This window comes from Manis pentadactyla, chromosome 9 (assembly GCF_030020395.1).
Source record: "Manis pentadactyla isolate mManPen7 chromosome 9, mManPen7.hap1, whole genome shotgun sequence".
Lineage (NCBI taxonomy): Eukaryota > Metazoa > Chordata > Mammalia > Pholidota > Manidae > Manis > Manis pentadactyla.
In genome coordinates this window covers 111,842,251-111,854,260 of record NC_080027.1, presented here as the reverse complement: position 1 = coordinate 111,854,260, position 12,010 = coordinate 111,842,251, and the positions used below count along the sequence as shown (strand labels likewise).

The 12,010-nt window shown below is 40.7% G+C and overlaps 1 long non-coding RNA gene across 1 annotated transcript in view; it reads right to left on the bottom strand.

Moving 5' to 3' along the window:
- Positions 1–12,010, bottom strand: part of LOC130684954 (uncharacterized) — a 30,224-nt gene that overhangs the window by 17,112 nt on the left and 1,102 nt on the right. Inside the window, exons 2-3 of the long non-coding RNA XR_008999381.1 lie at positions 5,102–5,286; positions 4,617–4,685 (exon numbers count right to left, since the gene is read on the bottom strand). This is a non-coding gene — a long non-coding RNA (uncharacterized LOC130684954). The remainder of the gene's footprint in view (positions 1–4,616; positions 4,686–5,101; positions 5,287–12,010) is intronic.

The following is a 12,010-nucleotide window of genomic DNA, read 5'->3' as shown; positions in this document are numbered from 1 at the left end:
CTTGGGGGAGATCACAGAGTGAGGGAGGGGAATGAGCTACCTGTCAGGCTAAGGGCCAAGCAGTTTGGGAGTGCGAAACAAACCTGTGACCGAGGTAACCTCCTAAAGGGTAAAGTGTGCTGACACGACAGCCTGTATTCTCTGTACTTCCAATGGGGATGGTCCTCTTCCTGCCTCCGCTGCCCCTCCTGCTCCAACCCCGCTGAGGCAGCTGGCACCATGGGAATTTGCTCACATCCGGATAAATAAAGCATGGCACAACAGAAGACTGTGAGCAGCACAGCGGCCATCTGACATGCACAGCAGTGACCCAGGAGGGGAATGCGACCCAAGGAAATAACTCAGAGGAAAACAAAAATATTCCCAGCAGCACTATTTTTAAGGAAAAAATATATAAAGAATTAAAACCACACCAGTGTGTAGAAGGGCCCAAAATACCATAATGGAGACCACGATGGAATACTATACAGTTAATGAAAATAAGTTCATGCACTACAAACATGTAGAAATGTTTATATAGAACAATACAAAGTGGAAACACACAACTAACAGGGTCAAAATTAATTCATATGTCTGTATCTAAATGCTGAACACTGCTATAAAAAAACCCTCCGAGCTTAAGAGATTAGAATCTTTGTGAATTTGTCTTATCTCAACTGAACTGGAACATGCCACTCATTACCACATTTCCTAGCAGGCCCATTCTCTCAGTCCTACAGCTTCTAGTTACACTTCCTCCACTAGCCCCACACCTCCCAGCTCTCCCAGCCTTGCAGTTGTCTGTGACTCTGACTCTGTCTGCCCAAATGTGGCGACACAATCCCTCTTCTTTCTGGTGTTCAGCCATTCTAGCCTCTCCGATCCTTGAATTCTGCCAAGGGCTCTCCTATCTCAAGGCCTTCCCCTGTCCACTTCCTGCTGCCTGGAAGGCTCATGCCACCAGTCAGCAGGACAAAGTGTATGAACTGCCTCTGTTATCTTCACTCAAGGCAGCATGCACTTTTTCCTTCATGGCACCTAGCACCCCTGCAATTATCAGTGTATTTGCATGATTATTAATTAGCAGTGCCCCTCTCCCCTAAATAGACTATAAGTTCCATGAGAAGTGATACCTGGTCTATTCATGATTGTATATCTACACAGGCCTGGCCTAGACTGGTTGTCTCATAAAACTTTGTTGAGTGAATGAAGTTGGGTGGATGAATGAAGTGATGTGAATATAATTGAGTTCTTACTAGGTTTTCTTTTTTTCCCACAAAAATTCCATGTAGACTATTGAATAATACTTTGTGCTCATTTGAGCAGTGCTATTTATCAAAACATTTTCATATACAATAATAAACTTTTTTGTTCTTAGGAGCTGAAAAGATGATGAAGGCTTTACCACGATGTGAAAGTTGAAATGATGAAAAGGGTGCATAAACATAGACATGATTACAGTTTCACATTTGATGAAATGGAGTTCAGAAAAATTAAATCATTGGCCCAAGCTGAACTAAGTGGTGGAGAGAGGTCTCGAATTCAGGCCTGCTAGATTCAGGCTGAGAATGTGGCCCCTCTTCCTCTGTGGATCCTAATAGGGCGCTGTGTCCCCTGTAAGGCACGCTGAGGGCGCTGGAGGGCTGGAAGGCGCAGAGGCATTACTTTATTACCCTGATGGGCCTCTACTGCTCAGGAATGACGGGGGGAGGGTCCTGGTCCTGACCAGGTGGACTGGAGCACCAAGGCCGTGGGCAGTGAACCTCAGGCGTGGCTCTCGGTCACTCTTTCACATGCAACCTGCACTTGCTCAACACCTCATTGCCAGTGTTACTCAGACGATCATTGAACTGTCATATCAAACTGTGGGTTAATGGTAATTGCACAGTGGCTTCACAGTCACTAAACTCAGATGCAAGGCAACATAATGGAGAAAGCATGGGCTAGGTCTTGGCTGAACCCCAAAGGTGAGGTCAGGGAAGTCAAATGACCTGAAGTCAAGGAAAGCCAACATGTATATTTCAACACTATCACTCTGGGAACTTATGATATGGCCTTATTTATGATTATGACCTTATTTATCATATTGTTTGTCCTACTTGAATATTTACAAAAATATAAGCTCAAAGGGCAGAGGTGGTGCAGTAGGGGAGGGAATATGATGTAAAAAGGTAAGTAGCCAGAGGAAGACCTTGTTCAGAAGCAGAAAACCCTTTCCTGAGCCATATGCTTTCCGTGCTCCCTTTTCATCATTTCCACTTTCACATCCTGGTAAAGCCTTCATCTTCTTTCCAGCCCCTGTCTACAAAGCCTCCCACTAAGAGCTTAATGACAGCTGTTTCTATGGGGAAAATCACAGTCTCCTTTTTCTCTCTTAGCACTGTGATACTTGGCACCACTTCTCAAGGTGGGTTTGCAAGGCCAGCAGTGTAGAGGCCCGTTGCTTCTTCCCTGACAGTGTCTGTCATTCTGACAGCCACCTCTAGGCAAATGGTAGGTGACACCTGATACTGACTGCTTTGGACCAAGGCTGAGATTCACCCCAGACAATTACTTAAAACAATTAGGAGTTGAATGCTCACTGCCTTTCTCATGTTTTTTGTATTATTAAGTTACTAAATATTATACTTTCATATTACTAAAATAACATAATTATTATGAATAATATAATTGAGTATAAATTACACTGTAAGATTAAAACAAAACATATAATAAAAATAGCTACCATTTTAAAATACTTAATCTATTCACATTTTTCATTTGTCACAGTAACCCTTTTTGCCAAAAGGAAAATGAGGTTCATGATGCTAAGACAGATTCATCCAGTAGGGAGTGGAGCTGGGAGTTAGGAAATTGAGTCTGTTCCCAATTATCTGATTAAGTAGCTGTGTGGCCTTAAGTAAGTGTCTTTACCTCTCTGAGTCACAGCTTCCTTTCTAGAAAGAGGAAATGAGTGAGCTCATTTTTTCCACAAAAATATCATGCAGTGTATGTGCAGGTCCCAATGGTGCAGGTCTCTTCTTGCTCTAAGTGTCTTTATTATGGATTATATTGCTTTCCTTCATCAATGATTGTTCTAGTTTTTATTTTGGGTTTTGTTTTTCTTAATCCACATAACTTCTCATCATCCAACTCTCAGCTTGTCACCTCTGAGGGGATTTCCCTGACCAATCGCTTCCACAAATTCTAATCACCTCAACACAGCACACATAACTGCCACAAATTGGCATGTGTGCTGGCAGGAGGGCCTGGAGCCATGACTTGCATGGGGGCCTTCTGGCCCTGGCCCTGGCCCCCACTTGGGCCTCACAGGCTCAGTGGAGGGCAGGCAGCCTGTTCACCCACCATGGTTTCAGCTTCTGCCCTTCCCCCTCACCTCTCCTGCACCTTCTGCTGGCACTTTATCACAGCACCTTCCTGCTGCTCCCAGGTGTCTGCACACCTGGTCATACCTCAGTGCTTTTGCACAGGTCCTTCTCTCAGTGGGATTTTCTTTCTTAACCTCTTAAACTGATGAACTCTCATTCATCCTTCAAAACTCATTGCAAATATCACTTTCTGTGAAACCTTTCCCAGCAAATGTGGACAACTCAGGGTTTTTTTCTGTGTGCCCACAGCTGCCTGTTATAAAGTCTAGTTAAACACTTACCATGTTTACCCTAACCATCTATTTATGCATACTTCCCTCCAGCAGACTGGAATTCCTCCAGATGAAGAACTTCTCATTCATCATCATACCTCCAGTGCCTGAGAGATAATAGGTTTCTAATAAATGATTTTGGACAGATGATTAATGAATAAATGAGTGACTAAATATATGAATGTTATGAAAGTCCCTGGCCTGTCTGCAGTTCCCCAGGGAGACTGCATTGCTTCTAGAACTTCTAAATGGACTAAAAAACAACAACAGTCTACTTGCTTTTATCAAAAAATAAAACGTTATTTTTCTTAACATTCTTATTTTCAACCTACTCTAAATGTCCCTGCTGCCCCTTTTTTAAAAGAGAAGAGGTTTTTACCTTTATCATTCCCACAAACTTTCCTTTGTGGCTAACCAAAACTCAAGGATCAAATAATTCATTTCTAAATGCCATGTGTCCCAGTGTGCTCTTTCCTCTGACTTGGGAAAGGCCTCTGCTGTGTTACTTTCTAGCTCTTTCCAACTTTGATGTTTAGGACTGGTGTCAAAACTATTGTACATAAAATTATGTAAGATTTCTCCACTAAATATTTTATGCCACTATGTGAGTGTTTTATAAACCAATATGAAGCAGGCCTAACATTTCCTGACTTTTCCCAAACCTTTAAAAACACAATTAAACCAAAGAGAAAGCTCATAAAATAGTTACACACAGGTTTCCCCCAACCGCCCAGGTGCCCTGGTGTGACTTTCCATTCTGTCAACCAGTTTGTTACATCCATGGTTCTTCAGAGGAAGAAGAGGTTCCTCTGAAGCCCCACAACAAGCCAGCGCAGCAAACCAAATATTAATTAACCCATAGAACTAGCTCACAAACTTTCTGAGACTCAGATATATTCCCTTGATATTCCAGGATATTTAAGATTAATCTCCCTCACATCTGTGCCCGAATGAGTCTGCAGACCAATCTTCTGAGAAGAGAAGTGGACACTTTTACCAAAATTACACAGCTCCAGCTCCTTCATGCTCCTCACAGTGTTTTGATCCCCATGTTTTTCATTATAAGCTGGGGAAGAAAAATTGGGTTGGAGTCAATCTACAATCACCATTGCTTCAGTTAGAATAGGATTCAGTTAGAATAGAACTACTTCAGTTAAATTTGCTAATATCAATTACACAAGGGCAGTTTTCATCATTAGAAAATCCTGGTTGCTAAAATCTTTTTAGTCATTGAATTGTAATACTTAAGAGACTAAAAATGTAGACCTTGTTACATCTAATATTTTATTATAATCCTTGAATATTTTAGATTATCTTCTGGTAAGTTCCTGTGCTGAATTTAGAAATGATCCAATAATGTACATAGTGTGATCAAGCCCGCATAAAGGGTGTCAGGTGTGCATGTGTGTGATAGCCTCAGAGTTTTAATAAATATTAAGCCACAGCCAGGTGATAGATTTTTTATAAAAAATAAAGGCTTACCAGACGTTCAGGACTTCCCAACTATGACATCTTCTATAAATGAGGAATTCTTTCCCAAACTGCAAAACTTTTGTTGACTTTTAGTTACTAAAAAGAACCAATCTTAATGGGAGGGAAATGTTATGGGTTTCTCCGGACAAGGTGTTGTATAAACACAGTGCTCAGCTTTACTATCTTGGCTTAGCCTGGAAAAGCAGAAGATAAGGGTGTGATACTAGCTTTCCTCAAGTGTAGATAAAGGTTTAAAGATGACATCAGACATTTGTTCTCCATCTCAGGGAAGATCAAATTAAAAAAAAAAAAGGACTTCAATATTGTGTATCAACTATATTTCAATTTAAAAAATCAAAATAAATAATAAAGAAATAAAACAAATGTCCTTGATCCTGCTTAAGTTTCAACTCAAGAGAACATGATCAGACTTAAGGGAGAACTTCTTGATCATACAGCTGGTTTCTACAGCTTTCCTAAAGGGAGTAGGGAATTTGACAAGTACTCACAGAGTGACTATTGTCTAGAAGGCTTGGGTTGTGGAGATGAGAGAGAGAAGTGAGGTACACACAGTCTCTGCACTCCATGGTGATTTAGTTGAAGAGACAAGATGATTGCTCATTGAATGAGAGTTAATACAGGAAAATAACTCAAGATCTGAGCTGAGACAGTTTATGTAAGGACCAAGTGAGTGTGGGAGTCCAGTACTCTGAGCATGCTGAGTCCAGAATAGGGAGAGACCCCAGGGACTGAAATAGAAAATCTTGTTGAGCCTTGAAGGATGAAAGGGGTTTGAGAGGAAGAGAGTACGAGGAGGTGCAGGAAAGGCATTTCAACAGGGGCTACGAAATAGCTTGAAAATAAGCTTGAAGGACAAATATATGATTCTACTTATATGAGGTGCCTACAGGAGCCAGATTCAAAGAGACAGAAGTAGAATGCAGGTTACCTCGAGGGTGGGCAAATGGCAATTTATTCTCAAATGGGCATGGGAGACGAAACTGTTCTGGAGAAGGATGGTATGATATGAAGGTGAATGCACTTAATGCCACTAAGCTATACACTTAAAATGGTTAAAATGGTAAATTCCAGGTATGCATATTTTACCACAATTTAAAAAAAAATGAGGTAGACAACATTGTGTTCCTAGAGGAGAAAGAATGGGTTTACATTAAACTTCTGAGGTCTCTACTTTAATGACAATGTGTGGCTCACACAGCAGCAGTGTGAGTGATTAAATATAATCCATCCCGGGGCTGCTACACTCAGGAAGCATATTTAATGGCTGTGGTTTTCTTAGTTTGTTGGGGTTGCTCTAACAGAATATCACAACCTGCATGGCTTATGAACAACAGAAATGTATCTCTCACAGCTCTGGAGGGGAAGTCTGAGGCCAGCGTGCCAGCACGGTCAGGTCCTCTGCCGGGATGCGGGCTTCTCCTTGTAGCCTCATGTAGTGAAAAGAGCAGAGAGAGGAATGAAGCTCTCTCATGACTTTCCTAAGGGCAAAATCCCATTCTCGAGGGCTCCATCCTCATGGCCTCGTCTATTACTAATCACTTCCCAGAGTCCTATCTCCTAATACCATCACATTGGTGGGTAGGGTTTTAACATATGAATTTTTGGGGGGACACAAACATTAGTCATAACACTGGTTGCCTACCCAACAGGTGTTGCCCTCTCTCTTGCATAAAAGTCCACTTCCACTAACAGGTATTCACTTTTTCAACTTTACTGTAGATGGAAGATATGCATGTGACCCTAACCTGGCCCACTGTACTAAGGGGAAATCTCTAGAAGGTATATTTTTGGGAAAGTTTTCCTCTCTATTTAAAAAAAGAGAGAGCAAACTCTAATGGAATGAACTTCTTCTGTCTTCCTTTAGACGTGAGTGAAGACATAATGTTCCAGGTTGGTATGGCTATCTTGCATTCATAAGGGAAAGACTAAAGAATGACAGGCAGGTCAATCTGGATCCTGACCATCTTGTTACTGTGTGAATCAACTTCAGAAGGAAGATATCTTCTTTTTTAAGCCACTATTAGCTCACCAGTCTGTTTACTTAGAGCCAAGATGATTCCAATGGACTATGGTGTTAAAAAGACAGCCCTAGGGCACATGGCAGGGAATCCATATTCAGCTGAAGTTTCCTCTTCTCTTAAAAAAAAAGGGTGTTTGTCAGTTTTCATTACATAGCAGACAAAAGAAACGGTATAAAGAGCAGGGCACCAAGATAAAAAGAACATCTAGTGCTGGGTTTGGAAAGACACAGGACCATTAGCAAATAAGCTGGCAAATAATGTAAATAGCCATGCATTGGAAACAATCAAATTCTCCTTTGTAATTAAGAAAGGTTGTTTGTAAAGGGAACACTGGATAAGAGCATAAACAAAGACTAAGGGCTCTAAAGATGGTTAAGGGTCCAGAAACAAACGTAATAACCCAGTAGAGACCAGAGTGGGAAACTAATAGTGTAGGCTAAGAGGATCCGTGGAATCCAGAAAAAGAGAACCCTAAAGTCTACACCATAGCACTGTGATGTGCTATGTGCTTTCCCTCAACTCAGCATTATGGGCTTCAGTAATCCTCAACCAAGCCTTTGCTTTTCTTGGAAAGACCCAAGGCAAAGTTTCCTTCAACATATTGCCATCGACAGATACCAGGTCTGGGCAGGTCTGCTTTGATTATTGAAATAAAGATGCTGGTGCTCTTCTATCTATAAAAGTGAACATTTTTCTGGGGGTATTGCGATTTATTTATTATATTTATTAAGCTCTTTTGTTAGTTTGTGGTTTAATAGCTACCACCAAAGTGATTAAAGAGACAAAGCCAAAGAAGAGAAGACAGCTCCGTATGTCCATTAACAGTGCTGGCAGCTCTGAGAGAAAGGTCCAGGCATGGGGCAATCTGTCACATCCCAGCTGTGAGTGTCCTGTGTTGCTTTTAACAGGAACCAAGATGCTGCCCTAAGCAGCTGTCCCCTAAGAATGGGACTCAACCTGAGGCAACTAGAATCAAACCACTTACTTTTCTAGAAAAGAAGAAATGGAATGGCCTACCCCCTTACCCACATTCACAAACTAGTTTTTTAAAAAAGGGAATAAGAAGCAGATCCAAATGTTTTGCGAAGGACCAAATAAATAAATAAATAAACCAAAACCCCACAAACTAGAGTTGTGAATGAATGCACGCAAATGTCCTCAGAAACCGAAGTCCATGTGAACGACAGCTGATCCAACCCATCAGGGATTAGCGAGCCGTCCCACAAGGCCCAGTTTGCTTGAGGGCTAAAAATGGAATTAGGACCTTCAATTCATATCATCTGAACCTGACCAAGGGCAGAGTCCTCTGGCTATTCTCTCAGCATTCCAAGAATGCAGCATGAATCCCCTGACAGCACACAAACCCTCCATGAGCTGCAGAGCCCCAGTGGAAATACAAGTGTTGGCCTCTGGTGAAAATGAATTTCCATGAAAAATGTGACACAAACATTACCTTTTGGGTCTCAAGTGAATCAGGTTTTAAACCAGAAAGACTTTTCCCATTAAGCCTTTACTTTGGGGAAATGGCTCTCAAGGGGCTTGTGGGGCTTCCTGAGATCCTCGAGGACCTTCCTAGGGCCTTGTGACGTGTTTTGTTTTGCTCAAGTTTAATAAGAACTCAAACAACATAGACCAGCGGGAAGAGCTCGAGCTATGGAGTCAGATCTGGGTTTAAAGTTGGATCCTGCTGCTTCCTTACTGTGAGATATCGGACAAAGTAATGTTTCTGAGCACCTGCCTTATAGGGTTGATGTCAGACATTATGTATAAAGTATCTAAGAAAACACAAAGGACCAAGTTATTAAAGCAGACTCATAAGAATAGAGATCCTACACAGGATCAAGCTTTCCTACTAACTTCAATGAAGCAAGCAATCACAAGGCTCAGGTAAGGCAGTGCGTGGCCTGGGGCTGGTGCAGCCTGCCAGGTCCTTCCATGCCACATCATGCTGTTCTCTTGCCCGGATTAACACAGAAAATCCTTTGAGCCATATCTGTGGCCACACCACCTACACAGAAGAGTCATCATGGGGTATCAGCATATTATACTCAGATGGTTACATAGCTTATCTCATGTTTTCCTGGGGACCCATGCTCAGTACATCTATGGATTCCAGATTTTTTACAGATAGGCAATTCAGGCAGACCAGGTACCTCCTTATAAGAGCTCTTCATAGATAAGGACCCTGTGCTAGCAAATATAGTGTGTTCACCTGGAGGTCCCATGTTAGCAAATTTGCAGGAAGATTGATTGAGTTATCATCGTTCTTTCTTTCCCATGGGCTTCCCCCTGGTCAAGCAAGAGGATGGATTGCAGGCAGATTGCTAGACATTTCTTGCCCAGCACCAAACCCAGACTGGGACTTGACAGGCAGTAGCTCTGATCACATTATTAAAAATAATAACTAACTATGACTATGCTTACATTTTTATTTCTCCTGTCTCTGCAGGTCTAACATAATTCAGCTTCTCTATTTCCTGCCACCATGCATCTAGGCAGGAATCACACCCCAACTGTGTGCAAATCTCCTGTTTTTCTACCCTTATTCTATGCTACTGTTCTACCCATCTTGCTAGGACAGTCATGGCTCCTTTCTCCTGAAAAATTTCTGTGCCTATGTCTGCCTTCTGATTTCAGCCTTTCTACCATCTATAATTAATGATCTAATACTGAACCTAGAGTATCTTACATCATGCTGCTTTTTAATCTTGCATGTGTGACGTTTTCTGCAAATGGATTATAAATCCCATTAGAACTGAGAACTCAAACTTCATCTGAGTCACTTATCTGGGGAAACATCACTTGATCCACCTCCCCAGAAGATGTGGTCCCCCTGGTATTGACTCCATCAGCACCCCTCTCACCATATTGTGATGTTATCATAATTTCTTATAATTTTTTATTTAATTGCTCTCTCTCCTTTTGGGCAACATGCTCCAGGAAGACAAGGTCATATGTCTCTTGCCTAGTGCCTGACACACCTGGCATGGGGTAGGCAATTAAAAAATATTTGTTCAAGAAATAGGTTTTTCAACCTAAGACAGGCACAGTTGCAGGGGGGCCATCAGGTGAGAAAATGGGGATCAGCAGAGGTGAGGCTTAGAACCTCCCCCCTCCTGTTCTGAGAGAAATCTTCTGCATATGTGGATGTTTTATTGCCCTTGTCTAGCTCGGATTAACACATAGTCTACAGGCACACACCTGATCATCTACATTTGCTCTCTTACAACGCTAAACTATGTTTTCTACCTTTATCTCGTATCTACCTACCACTTCAGCATTTTATTAAAAATAATAATAATAAAGAGAGAAATGTGGTATCCACATACAAATCAAGTATAAAAATCAAATGAATATTCATATTTGAACTGACTGTTTATAGTTCATAATGCATGAACAAAACCGAAAGCTTCTGTGATGACTGCCCTTGTACTGTTCACCATGTAACTTATTCACTATGTAAGAATTTGTACTCCATGTAAGAACTTGTTCGTTATGCATCAGAAGATTGGAGACTGACGAAAATTAGGCTTGGGGTGGATTAAAGATTGTGCATTGAGCATTGACCCCCCTATACAGAATTTTATTGTTGTTAACAACCATTTGATCAATAAATATGAGAGATGCCCTCACAAAATATATATATATATATATATATACATATATATATATATATATATAAACACACTTCCAATTGTAAAATAAATAAGTAACCGGGATGTAATGTATAGCATAAGGAATATAGTCAAAATACTGTAACAACTTGGTATGGTGATAGCTGGTACCTAGAATTATCATGTATATAAATGTTGAATCACTGTGTTGTACACCTGAAACTAATGTAATACTGTGTGCCAACTACCCTTCAATAAAAAATAATTATCCAGGAAAAAAAAAAAAAGAAATAGGTTTTTTAGTGATAAAACTAGGCATAGCAAGGAAGCCTGTTTACGCAACAATGAACATGTTGAGCATCTACTCTGGGTACTTAGGATGCAAAGATTTATGTTGAAATTCTGAGGTGGTAAGAACTGATTTCAGTCATGTGATCTCTGGACTAATCAAATTTGGGAGAACTTCTTTACCACCCCTATCTGGGTCTCCAGATAAGTACAAAATAGCTATGCAGATTAAAAAAACACACTAAATCTCATTAGTTAAACTCAATGAGCTAATGGGGAAAAAAAGAGAGAAAATCAGGGGAATGCAGCTCTGGAGGGGTGACAGTGCTCTCAAGGTTTCCTTTCCTGCTGCACCTTCTTCCTCCTTAAATGTTGGCCATTACACAAGCTTTACTATTGGCTCCAATTCATGTTGAAAATCTTACAGCAATCCTTAAGTTGAGCTCTTAGTTGCTACTAGGTTTTTCTCCTACCCCTCACCTCCCTGCTCCTTGTGAGAGGTACTACATTTGTCTAGGCATATGCTAGGACACCTTTCTAGAAACCTATTGTTAGAATGATACAATCTGAGTAGCATTCTAACTTGTTTATAACAGATTTTAGCTACCAATATTATAATTCCAAAGCTACATGCTAATTAACTATTATGCTAAAACCAGATAATATGTATTTAATTTTATCCATCATAATATCACCCTATGTAATAAAAGATGTTATATTGTCATCACTTTTCCTAAGTCAGTGCATTTCTCATTGGTTTAGTGTAAAGTCAGTCCATTCTTCAGTCTTCTGAGAAAGAAGGGAAACAGTGAATTTGATATTTATTAGATGTATAATAATGCATCTCTTATGCCAAAGAGAGTGTATAAAGATATATAATAATAATTGCTCATGTTAAAGAGAAACTCAGGTGGACCAGTTTCTCAACTCCTTATGGGAAGAGGGGTTGGGCTTATGGAATGGAGGCAGATGGA